At 46.5% G+C, this 13009-nt stretch overlaps 2 protein-coding genes across 3 annotated transcripts in view; one reads left to right on the top strand and one right to left on the bottom strand.

Annotated features, from left to right (window-relative positions):
- Nucleotides 1-12343, bottom strand: part of Homer2 (homer scaffolding protein 2) — a 103283-nt gene extending 90940 nt beyond the window's left edge. For both annotated transcript variants that reach the window (XM_013012134.1, XM_013012135.1), the window contains exon 1: nt 12217-12343. The gene's annotated coding sequence lies outside the window, so the exon portion shown is untranslated. The remainder of the gene's footprint in view (nt 1-12216) is intronic.
- Nucleotides 12303-13009, top strand: part of Fam103a1 (family with sequence similarity 103, member A1) — a 5069-nt gene continuing 4362 nt past the window's right edge. The window contains exon 1 of the mRNA XM_013011855.1: nt 12303-12345. The gene's annotated coding sequence lies outside the window, so the exon portion shown is untranslated. The remainder of the gene's footprint in view (nt 12346-13009) is intronic.

Here is a 13009-nt window from a genome sequence, read left to right as displayed (position 1 = left end):
CCGCCCAGGCCGGTGGGGGCGCCTCCCCGAGGGCCCTGCACCCAGGCCAGCGGGCTCCGCCCCTCCGCGGGCGCCAACCGCGGCCCACTCCTTCCCCGGCTCACCACCAAGCTGCCCGGTGTGCTGTCCCGTGTGGGATGAATGAAGGAATGAGCACACAGGGCAGGGCTCTGCTGAATGAATGAATGAGCACACAGGGCAGGGCACTCTGCTGAATGAATGAATGAGCCAGGGCAGGGCACTCTGCTGAAGGGCAGGATGCCCCCACCTCCAGGTCTCACTCGCAGACCTCTTCTGGGGCCCGCCCAGTCTAGTGAGAATGAACTAATTCCCTAACAGGTTAACCAGTCTCAGAATCTAACGTCCCGGACCGGCCTCTGGGGCAGAGTCCAACCTGCAGGCCTGGGGCGGGGAGTGGAGGCCCCTTCTCACAGCCAGCCGTGGGTTGACAGTGGGACTGAAGAAGACAACTAGGGGGCTGGGAAGGTGGCTCAGTGGTAGAGCGCTTGCCTTGCATGCCTGAGGCCCTGGGTTCGATTCCTCAGCACCACATAAATAGAAAAGGCCAGAAGTGGTGCTGTGGCTCAAGTGGTAGGGTGCTAGGCTTGAGCTGAAGAGCTGAGGGACAGCGCCCAGGCCCAGAGTTCAGGCCCCACAACCACCATCACCAACAAAAGACACCTAGAGGAAACCAAGATAAACAGATACAAGGTGGTGACCAAAAATATCAGATGTCCAAAATGGGCAGCGGCACCAGACTGCTAGATGCCTGCCATTTACCTTTAATAAACTTCTACTTATCAGTTAGCCCTCTTTACCAACCCATGGCTTGAAGAACATCCTCCATGACATTTTGGTGGCCCTCACAGGGCGACGTGGAGGAATTTATTCCTTTCTCATCAGGACGTTTGCACTCAGGTCTCAGCCAGGACGATTCCCCAGTCACACCTCGAATACATAGATGGACTTTCCCCCCAAGGCAGGCTAGAAGAGACAGATGAACTGATGGAGAAAACACAGTGGGAAACATAGGCCTAATTCCTGGAGAAGAGCTTGAAAGAAGAGCGGACAGAATCCAAGGCATATAGAATGAAAATACGCACTTTAAACCAGCTGTTCCCAACCCTGGCTGCACATTAAAATCACCTAGAGAGCCTTGACAAGACACCAACCCAGAGCCCCTTCTCCAGAGTGTAACAGGCCAGGTGGTACCCAGGCATCAACAATGCTTTAAATGCCCGGGTACTTCCAGTATGCAGCCAATGAAGAATTTCTGCTCTAAGCCTCCCAGTATCTAAAGAGAAGCCAATGTGAGCCCCAGAGCCCCAGGAGCTTGGAACTGGTGGGTACAAACATACACACACCCTCACTCCTTGGCTACACTTCCCTGAGTTAGGTCTCTGAAAAAGTAAGAGATCTGAAGAATTTGTGAATGTGCAGCATGGCCTGCAATCACCGAGAAGAAACAATTAATTCCAGTTGGTTAATCCTCAGACATACTGGAACACTATGGATTATTTGCCTCTGGCAGCTAAAGAACCGATAGGCACTGTACAGCTGATTTGAGTCAGATTCAAACAGGCAAAGCTACAATGCAGAGCCATGCCTGAGGTGCACTCAATAAAACCAAGGATGAATTAAGAGGCTGGCAGAGTCCTGTGATGCTGAGATTTCTGACTAACAATGCTGGGCATCTCTATTAACAGATAGGATTCAGGAGGGAAGAAGCAACAGTACCCCAGAGGTGACTGGATGGGTAAAATTCTGGATAAGCTGAGATACAGGATTGTGAGTAACATGGAGGAGTTAAACTTGGGTGGGGAAGGCAGCTCAGAGCTCAGTGGCAGAGTACTTGTCTAACATATACCATGTCCTGGGTTCAGTCTCCAGTACAGAGGGTGACGGGGGGCGGGGGGGGAGGAAGAAGGAGAAAGAGGGGGAGGGGGAAAGGGAGGGAGACTTGGAAGGCAGTAGGGGAGCTAGTGTAACTCAGGTACATCCTTTAGAAGGGAGGCTTGGGAGCCACCACCAAGACCACATCTGGATGCACAGCACGTGGAATGAATGTAGGTGGGAAGCATGGATGGGATTACCAGGAATGAAATGGAATCTAGAAGAGCAAGAGAGGCCATTAGTGTATCCTGGGAGTCATTCTATTTTAGATGTGGATCAATCTTGTTTCAGTTTGATTTAGCTACATCAAATATCAACATTTGAAAAACTGTACTTATTCTTGGCCAGTAAACTAAGAGGATACAAAAACAAACAAAAAGTAAATAATACAAAACAGAAACAAGTAGGCTTCCGATTCATTTCAATGCAGCAACTATTTACTGAACGCCTACTGTGTGGCAGATTATCTGCAGACGGCTTGGCTGGCTGGCATGGCTGGCTGGCATGGGCAGCTCACCAGGCACTCTGCCCCACACCTACGCCCTTCCCAGCCCCATCGTGGGGATCTCAGTGGTTCTGGTTCCTAGAATCTTTGCCTCTAACACTGCTCAGCAGAACTACCAGTTCCAAGTGAGGAGCCCTTGCAAACCTGGGGTCCTTGGGGTAAACAGAATCTTCCAGGAAACTACCCATTTCATAGAAGCTGCCCAGGCTCTTGGCTCTGTCTTACCAAGTCCTTGCCTGTGCTAGATTAGGCTCCCTCCGAATCTTGGCTTTGCTTCCAAGACCTACCTCGGGTTCTTTCCTATCTCCTGCAAAGCGGAGAGAAGCAAGACTGGACCTCAGCCCAGAAATGAGTATGCAAAGGTGATGGCAAGTTCTAATCCCCTCCCCAACCATAACAATGACCCACAATAGTGTTGACAAAAAGTAGACATGATGGTGAATACCTGTATCTCAGCTACTCAAGAAGCGTAGGCAAAACAATCATTGAGTTTATGAGTTTGAGGCCAGCCCAGGTCACAAAGCAAGAACCAGCCCACACAAATGGCTGGTTTAACCACCCTTACTTAGCTTTTTAGAATAGGTAAGAGGCTCAATATAAAAGGCATCAAAATGGCAATAATACTAACTTATCAAACTACTTCTTCTAAAATTACTTATTAACACAGGAAGGGACTGCATATACGAAAATAGCATAGTGAGGAGCCAGAGGCATGGCTCTAGCAAGTGCAAGGCCCTGGGGTTAAGCCCCAAAGAGGGAGAAGAAACCCATTAAAAACTGTGTAGAAGGAGGAGGAGGAGTGAGAGGAGGAAGAGGAGGAGGAAGAGGAGGAGGAGGAGGAGGAGGAGGAGGAAGAAAAGAAAGAAGAGGACAAGGAGGAGGGGGGGAGGAGGAAAGAATAATAGTGGTGAGGATGGAAACAGGAGTATGTGGAAACATCACAATCAAATCTCCTTATATTGGTTTACGTTAATAAAAATGTAATAAAACAAGAATGGCAAGGCTGACTTCTAGAAAGAGGAGAACACACTCAAAATATTCTAGCTCAGACCAACAACAGGCAAAGCCCTGAGCCTGACAGACGTGCTAGTATTCTAAAACCCCTAAAAAAGACCAGGGGACCCCTGTCCTCTCGACTGCATTATCACCCCAAGTCAGGTGACGGAATTAACTGACAGGATACAAGAGTGCCAGGAGGAACGGACTGAGTAACAACCTGGGCAGTGTTTCCCTCACTTGCTTCACCATGAGTCATTCAGGGCATTTACTAGATACGCAGATACAGTTCTTCTGGAGGATGGCTTAAGAAACTGTGTCTAAAAAGCCAGGAGTGATTTGCATGAGGCAAATTGAAGGAAGAAACTGGAGGGTTCACCAGCTAGGAGGGGCTGAGTGAGCTGACTGAGGTTGGAAAGGCCTCATGACCTGCTCCAGGTCTGAGCTACTGTGATGACCATGCTGCTTTTACAAACCCTGTCAGGCTCCTTGGGCCCCCTAAGACTCCTGGGGGGCCTTCTGAATGTGCACACCTGGCCCGTCTTCCGCCACTGTCCTCCACAGAAGGACATCCACCACTACTGCCAAAGGCCTTGGATGATCCTCTGTTCCGGCAGTCTGACCCCAGGCTGGCTCCCTGCAGGGAAGGGATGACAATGTGATGTACCCTAATTTAGAACAAAAGAGCCATGCATTCACAGGCCAGGTACTAATTAGGGAATGACTACAGATAGCTGGTGACATCATGGTATTTACCTTTGGATCCAGCTGGATCATTTTATGGAAATAATTGGAAAGCTTATAGCTATCAAATCTGAGGTCAGTGTTTATAGAGAAGACACTGGATACCAACTATAATCATCAGAACTAACATTTCACCCTTGGAGGCCCCTTCTGAGCCAACCAGCAGAATGGAGCCTGGAGCCTCATTCACACCAGGTTACTCCAGCAGCCCCCACAACTACATCCATCACAAAATAAGACAACCACTCCTGCCTGTAACCACCCTGAAGGACAATAGGTCAGAACAGGCAAAACAGTCTGAGGAATGAATACCATCTAACTAGGGACTTGTAAGTTCCTTGGAGCCAGGAAGACTTGGTTTTCAATAAAACTTGTTTTTTTATGCCAATATTGGGACTTGAACTCAGGGCCATGACACTATCCTTTTGCTTTTCCTCTTAAAGCTGATGCTCTACCACTTAAGCTCTACTTCCAGCTTTTTGGTGATTAACTAGAGATAAAAGAGTCCATGGTCTTTCTTACACAAGCTGACTTCAACAATTCTCAAATCTTGGCCTCCTCAGTAACTAGAATTACAGGTGTGCCTAGCAATAATAATTTCTGAAACAGCCTGCCTAGTTTGTGTGAGGCCTTGAGTTCAAGCCTGAGCACTGAAAACAAATTTAAAAATATTTATATGTGCATTATAAACAGAGAGGGAAAGAGGGAGAGTATGTAGGATAAAAACAGAGAAGACTGAACTTCACAATGTCTTCTGGACAGTTAGCTATACTCTGTGATGCCTATGTACTATGTACTGATTCCTTTGTGTTAGGAACATTAAAACCTGTATCACCAGTCTAGGCAATGTGCAAAAGTCAGGAAGGGTTGGGGAGAATTTGGGGGTATTGAAAGCAAATAGTTTCAGAGGATTCAAGGTAGGCCCATGTTTTGGGGACAGAGAAGTCCCTTGTCACTAGTGACCTTACTGTAAGGGCCCTGACAGACAGGACACTTTCTTTCCAAACAATGTAATTCTCACTGAAAATGGACCTAATACCATGTCTCACACTACCCTCAAGGCTGAACTGGACTCTGCTGACTCACACATCTGCGTTTCCCATACAATTCAGTCAAAGACAGCACTGTTGTTCTTCCTACTGGAGAATCTATTTCAGGGGCAGGCAGTGGACTGTGCTATTATTACCTGTGGCCCAGCACAATACTTTAGAGCATTCATTCCAAATGTAAAGAGAACACACAAATGAACTAGAATGACATCTTGTTTGGTAAATCCTGAGATGAATTTCCTTTCTAATGAAGCCATCTGTCTAAGGAGAGAAGTCAAAATCAAGAGCTGCTTCTTCATCTTGCCTCGTGGCTTTGCATGGAGCTGGTGTTCACAGCCTTTAACCAGCTAAAACGTGGATAAAAATCTTTCTAGCTCCTGCTTCACAGAATATGGCCCTCAATAAGCAAATCTTCCCTTTGGCAAAGTTCCATTCTGTTTGGCATATATTTACTAAACATCCACTGTGTTCCATGCCTGTGCGGGGATACAGAAGGAGAAAGCTACAGTCTATACTCCCAGTAACATTTGGATACTGAGATCAAAAGAAGGGTGCGGCCTGGACCACTGATGAGAAATATATCTCTTACAATAAATCAATGAATTGGCATCTGACTGAGAACAGCATGAGCTTGGTTAACAAACATCAATTATTGATAACAAGCATCCCTGGCTTTCTGGACACTCCACTCACAGATGGGGACTGGATTATGCTGCAGGTTCAGCTGTTAAAAATCATGTAAAAGGGAAGGATAGGTGCTCATGTCCTCCTTCTAGATGTCCTGACTGGTACTGGGCACCAGTGCTCTGCTCCTTCACCAGTGTTCTGAACTGTATGTGTGTGAGAGAGAGACAGAGACAGACAAGAGATACACAGAGAGAAACTGTCAGTGAAGCAGACCTAAGCTAAAGATATCATTTCATTTTGGAACTGTTTTCTTAAAAAAAAAAAAAAGGCTGGGAAGGTGGCTCAGTGGTTGAGTGCTTACCTTGCATGCATGAGGCCCTGGGTTCGATTCCTCAGCACCACATAAGCAGAAAAAGCTGGAAGTGGTGCTGTGGCTCAAGTGGTAGAGCCCTAGCCTTGAGTTGAAGAGCTGAGGGACAGCGCCCAGGCCCAGAGTTCAGTGTAGTAATTGTAACACTGAAGGCCCCCTGCCTGGATGGTTAGCTAGTTTTACTCTGTCATTGGTCTTCAGATGCAACTTTTAACAAGAAGCTTTTAAAATTCAACTAGTTTTGTCAACAATTCCTAGAAATAAAACTTTGATTCTGGCCATTAAACTCTGACTCTGCTAAAATCATGCCTCAAACACTCTACTTTGTGTGGAGCAGGAGGCCCGCCCTGTTATCATGGCTGCTCTTGGCATGATAATTCCCATCTCCTCGAGGGATCTGTTAGGAGGGAGACTACAGTTTTTGTTATCATCTCTTGCTCCCAGAGGTTTTCCAGGCCAGAGTCTTCTCTTTTGTGTCCTGTGGCTAGTCCACGGTATTCTCCCAAATGCTTCAGGCTCACATACTGGAGCTTGATCCAGGTCCCTTCCTCTTTCTCCCCTTTACCTCCTCCCCTTCTTTGCCTCTTTAAGGTATAATGTACCTACCAGTGTATGTGGGTTCATGATTTTTTGTAAATTTGTGGTGCTCTAAATGGTTTTAGGACATTTTTATCACCCCCTAAGGATACTTCATGTATATATATATATATATATATATATATATGTATATATACATATATATATATATATATATATTTTTTTTTTTTTTGTCTGTAGGCCATGGGGCTTGAACTCTGGGCCTGGGCGCTGTCCCTCAGCTCTTCAGCTCAAGGCGAGCGTTCTACCACTTGAGCTACAGTCCCACTTCTGGTTTTCTGAGTGTTTATTGGAAATAAGAGTTTCACAGACTTTCCTGCCTAGGCTGGCTTTGAACTGCGATCCTCAGATCTCAGCCTCCTGAGTAGCTAGGATGACAGGCGTGAGCCATCAGTGCCCAGCTTCATGTATATTTTGTAAACAATCCCTCTTCTGTCTCTCACTCCAAGTAACCATAGGAGTGTTTTCTCTCTCAGGGCTACTTTCTTCTCCTTCTTCTTTCTTCTTCTTCTTCTGCCAGTCCTGGGGCTTGACTCAGGGCCTAGACATTGTCCCTGAGCTTCTGCTCATGGCTAGCACTCTACCACGTGAGCCATAGCTCCACTTCCAGCTTTTTCTGTTTATGTGGTACTAAGGAATTGAACCCAGGGTTTCATGCATGCTAGGCAAGCACTCTACCACTGAGCCACATCCCCAGCCCTCAGAGCTATTTTCATGGACACATTTTAGCCTTAACTATCCAAGAACTCATGTATCTCTACCTGGGAGTAGAGTGGCCCCTAGCTAAAAACTCAATTTTTGGAGTTCAGTGCAGCTTTGTGCCTGTGTGTCCTGGCCAGGCTGACACGGGAAGCCCAGTTGGAAAGCCCCGTTGCAGACTTCGTAGAGTGGGAACACATGGAAATGGAGCTTGCCTCGGGCGCTGCACACTGGAGCATACAGGAGCACCCCGCCTGGGATGGGGATTTCAGCTCCAGGAGAGATGGCCTCCTGAGTAGCAGAATGCTTGCTTTCTATGAAGATACAAGTTGCTTCTGGGCACAAAAGAAGGAACCCACAAGTACACATAACTTGGGCATGGTGGGCTTCCAACCACGTGTGAGCTGTTTGTCGACATGTTCAATAATTTTGGGGACATCTCTGTGGTGCACAAACAAAGCAGACAAAAAGAGGCAGGCGGACAGGCCTTCGGTCTTCTGCCCTGTTTCTCTTGTGATTCAGGAGTAAACTACGACAAACAGCGGTCTCCTGAATAAGAGACTACAGTGCCTAAAATGAAAGCAACAGCCCTGGCTTCAATTAATACCACAGAGCATCTCCATTGTAATCACTTGCTACAGAGCAACCTAGAGCAACCTGCTATAGGACTGGCCAAAACACCCAAAAGTTCTCCTTTGCAAAGGAGTCCTGACGTGGGCAGACACTGGGGTAAACCGGATTAGGATTTCTGTAACCTCTGATCAAAACAACTCCATGCAATTAAAGCATGGAAGAGTAAAGATATTCATCTAAACACTGTCTCATAAAACTTGAAATGTTTTCTTGGAAAAAATATTTATGCAACTTATAATAACTAAGTTACTAGCATTCATATACCATCTTTTTTCAATGAAGCCTAAAGTATTTTATAATGTAATCATTTTCACAATAAACTTATGAACCTGAGAGGCAGCAAGGATAACGATTCCTATTTTGCTTAAGATGTAATCAAGGAAGGGAAGAATGATTAGACTTTTCCAGATCAGAAAGAGCAAGAAGGCTGTCATTCCCTTTTTTTTTTTTTCCTGGCTGTGGGGCTTGAACTCAGGGCCTGGGTGCTATTCTCAGCTATTTGGCTCAAGGCTAGTATTCTACCACTTTGAGCCACACCACCACTTCTGGTTTTCTAGTAGATAATTGGAGGTAAGAGTCTCACGGACTTTCTTGCCTGGGCTGGCTTTGAACTGAACGTACAGATCTCAGCATGAGCCACCAGCACCCAGTTACATTTTTCTTTAGTAATCCACCAATGTGCTTATTAGCCTTTCAGGATCCTTGTGGAGGGGGAGCAAGAATTACCTCGTATCTTTTTCAAATAATATTTATTGATAGACCTAGAAAGTGATTTGAACTATTTCATGACATTAGAAAGGACATTTTGTGTTGAGTCTGTTATCAAAATTAAAGGATTATTGAGTTTAAATATAAAATTGAATCTAAGAACTCATTTATCTTTTATTATAAATTATAATTATTATAAACTTGTTAATAAACTGGGTATTTATTAATCTACCTCACTGTTGTTTTTTGTTTGCTTGTTTTGTTTTCTGGTACTGGGCTTGAACTCATGTCCTCAAACACCAGTCAGGTTTTCCACCCATGGCTGGTAAAAATCTAACCATTTGAACCACACTTCTAGTTCTAGCTTTTGTCAGTTAATTGGAAATGAGTCTCTCAGATTGGTTTTCCTGAGCTGGCTTCACACTGTTATCCTGAGATCTTAGCCTCCTGGGTAGTTAAGATTATAAATGTAAACCACAGGTTGCCAGACCTTTAGTTTTTATAAAATTTAAAAGTTACGTAACCAATACAACCCAAGAAATCTAGTTAAAGCCATTTTCTGGTTTGTAGTTTTGATTAATTTCCCTGGAGTAGTAATTAAAGCTGACAGAACACTCACACCTCATTGGGTTGGAAGGTGGGAAGACTAGGAACAATGTGCTTGGGTTTGCTATAAGTAAAAGCAGTACTTCAATTCCTTATTTTATGTGAAAACTAAGTAACAAGATAGTGTCAATAAATAAGGATATTTGCCTTTTAAAGTAAAGGTATTCATACAGAAAAATATTTGGTTGTTTGAAGGATGTTCCATTAGAATGATTTTTAGATAAGGCAAATTTTTAGATAAGGCAAATTGGAGAAACCAACAAGCTATGTGCTTTCTGAGGTGTTTCCATGTCAAATGCTTGGTGTTAAAATTGTACTTTTTCTATGAAAAAAAAAAAAAACAACTGGCCTACAACTCCCATCTTTCCAAATAATCCCAACTCCTAATACTAGATTGTAAAGCATCTTTCTTTATTCCTGTTACAATGTCCTTCTCCAAGTTTTATATCTCCTATATTTGTTTTGTTTTGTTTTTTTGGGTCCAGTCGTGGGGCCTGAACTCTGGGTCTGGGCACTATCCCTCAGCTCTTCAGCTCAAGACTAGCGCTCTACCACCTGAGCCACAGCACCACTTCCAGCTTTTTTTCTTTTTGCTTATGTGGTGCTGAGGAATCGAACCCAGGGCCTCAGGCATGCAAGGCAAGCGCTCTACCACTGAGCCACCTTCCCAGCCCTCTCCTATATTTTTGCTTCCTATATATGGGTAATTCTTGTTTAACTCTTGGCCTTCTGCTCTTCTCTATAAATACGTACTTCCCTAATCTTTCCATCATACACACCAGTGACTTCAACTGTGGTTCTTCATGGTGAATCATGCATGTATTTGGTACAGTTGTTCCTGAGCTTTAGTCCTGTATTTCTAACAACGCTGGGCAAATTCTAGGTGGCCTATCATCTTGAATTTTGCAAACCTGTTTGTGCTGAGTTCATTTCTGCTATAAAACTTACACTATTGATACTTTTCAGGCCAAATTCCCAGGCTCATGAATTAGAATCTACCCTGGTTCCTGCCTGTATTTTTCTCCTATCATCCAGTCAGCTACTAAGTTGGTCATGAGATAGGGTAATTAAATTACTACTAGACACTAAAACTGTCCTATCTTCCCATCAATACCATCCTGTACGCTGTTGCAGCTACTGTTCCTAAAATGGCTTGTACCATTAGTAGTCACACACTTTACACTTCTACTTTATATGAAGAACAGTATTATATGTGGTGCCTCAGCCTGGCGCCGGTGGCTTACACCTGTAATCCTAGCTACTCAGGAAGCTGAGATCTGAGGATGGCAGTTCAAAGCCAGCCCAGGCAGTAAAGTCCTTGAGACTCTTATCTCAAATAAATCACTAGAAAACTGGAGGTGACGCTCAAGGGGTAGAGCACTTGCCTTGAGCTGAAGAGAGCAGGGACAGCACCCAAGCCCAGAGTTCAAGCCCCTGACTGAAAAAAAAGAGAGAGATTATATATATCATATATGTATGTATATACATACATATATATGTGGTGCCATGCAGGAGATATTACATAAAGGTCGGTTTACTGTTTAAAAGAAAAACTTGTACCTAAGTTATTAGAAAGTACTGCAGATATTCAGTAAGAGTAAATATTAGTTCTAAGCCCAGAGCCAGGGGCTCATGCCTGTAATTCAAGCTGTTCAGTTGGCTAAGATCTAAGCATCACAGTTTAAATACATCTCAGGCTTTAGGAAAACCCAGGGGACTCTTATCTTCAATTAACTACCAAGAGCCAGAAGTAAGCTGTGGCTCAAAGTGGTAGGGCGCTAGCCTTGAGCAAAACAGCTTAAGGACAGCGCTCAGACCAAGTTCAAGCTCCACTACCGGCACAAAAAAAAAAAAAAAAAAAAAGGGAGAGAGAAAAGAAGTTCTAGATGGAGATGTCACTTGCTAGAATTCTAAGTAAGGGATACAATTTCAGTATCTAGAGATGTGTGCCCATGTGCATGGTCTGTGTGTTTAACTCCAAGCAGAAAGAAACACCATAGTGAGACGAAGGGGAAACCAATGCAACAGTGATACTCACAAGACAGTAAGTTGGAAAGGATCTGTACAACTTGGGGGGGGGGACTGAGAGGGAAAGTGGGAGTGTTAGCCAAATTAAGTCCTTTCCATAGCTTAGTCCACTCCTTCCCTTCACAGTTTTAGCATGCTCCCTTCCTAGGCAACACTAGGCCCATGTAGTAAAGGCAGTAAATAACCAGCCTTTACCTTGGTATGGCACGTCTCTGGGGCAGCTACCCCCATATAAGGCAGCAAGAGCCCCTCAGTGACCTTCAGGTCTGGGCAGTTGCAGGGCCCTTATCTACTACTTGGGCAGTAGCCATATATCCTAGCCTTCTATGATGAAGACCCTGGCCCACACGTCCACACCAGGGTCTCTGCCTCCCCTAGCCCTTTCTAAATTCCCTAGGTTATAAAGGTCACCTCAGACAACAGCCGGTGCTTCTTCTCACTTCTCCCTTGTGAGGAGTCTTGCCGGCCTCCTTTCCCGGCAATAATCTTTGTTTGTTCCCTGTACCTGGATGTCTGCGTGGTTCTCTGGCAATGTCAAATAATCTTTCATTTAATCTTTCAGGGAGAAAAATGGGGGAGGAGTTAAAAAGTTTGACAAGAAACGTACTTATGTAACTATAACCACTCTGTATATCACCTTGGCAAAAAAATTCTTTTTTAAAAAAAAGGTACACCAACAATCTAGATGAGGAACGGGTGGATCAGGTCCTGTATGTGTAATCTGCTTTTGCACAGACAGAGGAGGCTGAGAAAGAACTGACCTTTGACCTGCACCATGCAGGGAATGGGGCGACTTGGGTGCCAGGTGGGGGCTACGGTGTGGGGAGAGCACGGGCGTCAGATTCAACACAACTTGGCAAGCGATGGAAGCAACAACTGGAGGCGGACAGGTATGGGAAAGGTCGGGAAGGGCCAGGCGGGGCGTGGGAAGGCCTAAGCGGGGCGGGGCGGGCACGCGAGGGCGGGCAGGGCGGGAAGGCCCGAGCAGGTGAGGGCGGGAAGGCCAAGGCGGGTGAGGGCGGGAAGGCCCGGGCGGGTGAGGGCGGGAAGGCCGAGGCGGGTGAGGGCGGGAAGGCCCGGGCGGGTGAGGGCGGGAAGGCCGAGGCGGGTGTGGGCAAGTAGGCTGGGCAGGAAGGGAAGGCCCGAGCCGGTGAGGGCAGAAGGCCGAGGCGGGTGTGGGTAAGAAGGCCTGGGCAGGAAGGGAAGGCCCGGGCGGGTGAGGGCGGGAAGGCCCGGGCAGGTGTGGGCAAGAAGGCCTGGGCAGGAAGGGAAGGCCCGAGCCGGTGAGGGCGGGAAGGCCTGGGCAGGGCGGGAAGGCCCGAGCGGGTGAGGGCGGGAAGGCCTGGGCAGGAAGGGAAGGCCCGAGCGGGTGAGGGCGGGAAGGCCTGGGCAGGAAGGGAAGGCCCGAGCCGGTGAGGGCGGGAAGGCCGAGGCGGGTGTGGGCAGGTAGGCCTGGGCAGGCCCAGGAAGGACCCGCGGGCGAGGGCGGGAAGGCCCGGGCGGTGCGTGGGAGGGCGAGGGCGGGAAGGCCCAGGGAGGAGGGCGGGGCAGGGG

The sequence above is a fragment of the Dipodomys ordii genome, unplaced genomic scaffold, assembly GCF_000151885.1.
Source record: "Dipodomys ordii isolate 6190 unplaced genomic scaffold, Dord_2.0 Scaffold15, whole genome shotgun sequence".
NCBI classification, from domain to species: Eukaryota; Metazoa; Chordata; class Mammalia; order Rodentia; family Heteromyidae; genus Dipodomys; species Dipodomys ordii.
The sequence above is the reverse complement of the archived record's forward strand: the minus strand, read 5'-3'. Positions and strand labels throughout refer to the sequence as shown.